Source organism: Phocoena phocoena, chromosome 4, assembly GCF_963924675.1.
Source record: "Phocoena phocoena chromosome 4, mPhoPho1.1, whole genome shotgun sequence".
Classification (NCBI taxonomy): Eukaryota; Metazoa; Chordata; class Mammalia; order Artiodactyla; family Phocoenidae; genus Phocoena; species Phocoena phocoena.
Genome location: NC_089222.1, coordinates 92,184,796 through 92,187,591, shown reverse-complemented (window position 1 = coordinate 92,187,591; position 2,796 = coordinate 92,184,796). Strand labels below are relative to the sequence as shown.

The 2,796-nt window shown below is 41.2% G+C and overlaps 2 pseudogenes; both read left to right on the top strand.

Annotated features, from left to right (window-relative positions):
- Positions 1–890: 890 nt before the first annotated feature.
- LOC136122512 (phosphatidylinositol N-acetylglucosaminyltransferase subunit P-like) lies at positions 891–1,287 on the top strand (annotated as a pseudogene).
- Positions 1,288–1,727: 440 nt separating this feature from the next.
- Positions 1,728–2,487, top strand: LOC136122049 (mitochondrial import inner membrane translocase subunit Tim17-A pseudogene; annotated as a pseudogene).
- Positions 2,488–2,796: the final 309 nt, after the last annotated feature.

The window sequence follows — 2,796 nt, the reverse complement described above, 5'->3', positions numbered from 1 at the left end:
CCATATCTATCAATATGGCTTTGGCAAGAGTGATCAATTATGAGGAGCTCTAATAATTTCCATTGTTTTCAGCCATCCAGACAGAGATCTGGGTTTCAAAGCAAAACAGAGACAGGGACAGAGACAGGCAGATTGCTTCCTGTACAGAGGGGGATCTATATTCATGAATTCCAACTTTTTGGTGGATAATTTGAGAAGGTCTGTACCTTCAACAGTTTCAACCACTCCACCCTATACTAACCAAGCTTCCCCAAAGACACGTCACTGAAATAGAAGCAAGACGCTATCTACCTTACTTTTTCTTCTAATTCTGTGCTTTCGGACTTTTTATTCCTCTCACATTCTATTATAAATAACTCGCGGATGGAACACAGTCTGTGCTGTTCTCCCTCATCAGCACCTAGCCCAGCACCATATGCAATGAAGCACTTATAAAATGCCTTGTGACGACTGACTAGACATGAAGCCACCGCACATATGAAACTCAGAAGCTTTTTTTTAAACATGCTTTTAGGCAATGCCTGATGTGAAGAAGAGTCACAAAACACTAAAATTAAAAGAAGCCTTTACGCTATTTAAACTACAGTTCCTGTCAACTATTTGTTGAACCCTGTGAGCTTCTTCCATACTAATTTCCACACGACCACTTACCAGAAAACAGTTCCAAACTTTCTAGGCGGAGTCCATGGGACTTGAGACGGGAAAGAAAGGAGAACATAAACCTACTCTACAGCTTGCACCCTCCGGCCCGGTACGAAGGCGGTGCGCCTGCACACCAGCGGGTGACTTCCTGGCCTTTCCCTCAATTTCTCCTCCTGCAGGGCACTCGGCACTCAGGAGGCCGAGCTGCCAGCAAGACGGGCCCAAGATTGTCTACAGCCACAGAAAAAATGGTGGAAAAGTCACCCTTGTCATTTCCAGAAACAGCGATCTATGGCTTTCTTTGCTGTTAAGCTCCCAATTTTGGTGCACACTATATCTCATGTGGCCTTTTATTCCTGAATCTTGGTTGAACACCTTAGGCTTAACCTATCGGCCTCACAAATATCAGGCAGTTGCATTGCCTGTCTACCTCATTATTACTATAGCAATCCGTTACATAGTCTTATTTGGAATAAACATGATGAGTACCTCCCCACTCAACTCCATTCATGTAATCACAGATAACAATGCTAAACATCAACAGAAGAAATACCAAGAGGCCATCTAGCATTAGAAGATATTTCTATTAGTGAAATAAACTAAATATTCCTTCTTGCAACCAAAGAACTTTACACCAAAAACTGAATTGTATGTAGACTAACACCAAGCATTTATTATTTTTGACATAATATTGATAATTATTTTGACTATCTTTCTTATTAATATCCAGTATTGAAATGTAAAAAAAAAAAAAGTTAGTTGAATGTCTCTTAGATTAAGTTCCATTCATATTGTAAATGTTCTCAAATATTAGACACTAATGGAATACTGCATTACTAGATATAGATAACTTCATAGTACAACTACATATAGATACTATATATGAAAACTACATATATAGAATACTCTATAGTATACTTGCAGAGAAGATCCACTTCTCAGTAACCCAATGAAATTCTGGAACCACTTATGCTGACAGTTTTCTTAGATATTGGCATTCAATACAACTTAAGTAGAACAATTAAACAGGAGCAGACAATTTGGGTTACACCATTAACGTGGCAAAAAGCATGTTCCAATATACTATGAATTTTGTACAGTGAAACACTGATAAGTTAGTTCTTGATTCAAAAAGAAAATAAGATTCAGCTTCCTTTTGAAAAACAGGCATCATCATTGCTCGCTACCTATCTTCAGGTTTCTACCAAATCTTCAATAGGTTGCATGTACTCAGATCTGATAAGAATTGCACAGGCAGAAATGTTGAAAATTCATATGTTTTGGCAACTTACGATAATCATTAAAAAGAGATTCAGGAGCGGCAGAGTCAAGATGGAGGAGTACACGGCACAAGCCTTGCCCCTGGCGCAATGTGGACGACTGTGGTGGGGTCTTTACGATGGGAGCCATAGGTGGTGGGATCTTTCAAGCAAAGGTTTTCTCAATTCTCGGGTGGGAGTAAACCACAGACTATGAGGGAATCTGACAGCTATTAGAACCAGGGCTCTGCAGTTGGGAGGTAGCTTTGCAGTTTGGGGAGGTCTGTTTTCCATGATTGACTGCAGTATGGTTCATGTCAGAGGGAAAGAAGACCCCTGGAACTGCACCACGAGTGGTGCCTTAACAGGAGCCATCCTGGTAGCAAGAAATGGACCAGTGGCCATGGTTGGGTCAGCCACGATGGGTGGCATTCTGCTAGCTCTCATCAAAGGGGCTGGTATCTTGTTAACCAGATTTGCCTCTGCCCAGTTTCCCAACAGCCCTCCGTTTGCTTAAGACCCCTCCCAGCTGCCTTCATCCCAGTTACCATCCTCACCTTTTAGGGACTATCAACAATACCAATAGGACCTCTCTCCCAGGACTTCTTAAACAGAATGAGCTGCGGTTCAAGGAAGGATTTCAGAAGATCAAGTTCAGTCTGTTTTTAAAACTGTAGGTGGGACAACTATGGCCAAATAGGCTATGAAGAGACATTTAGCACCTTTTTCTATTTAAGGGAACGTGGGAGATCAGTGGAACAGGATAGAAAGCCCAGAGATAAACCCATGCACATATGGTCACCTTATTTTTGATAAAAGAGGCAAGAATATACCATGGAGAAAAGACAGCCTCTTCAGTAAGTGGTGCTGGGAAAACTGGACAGCTACATGTAAA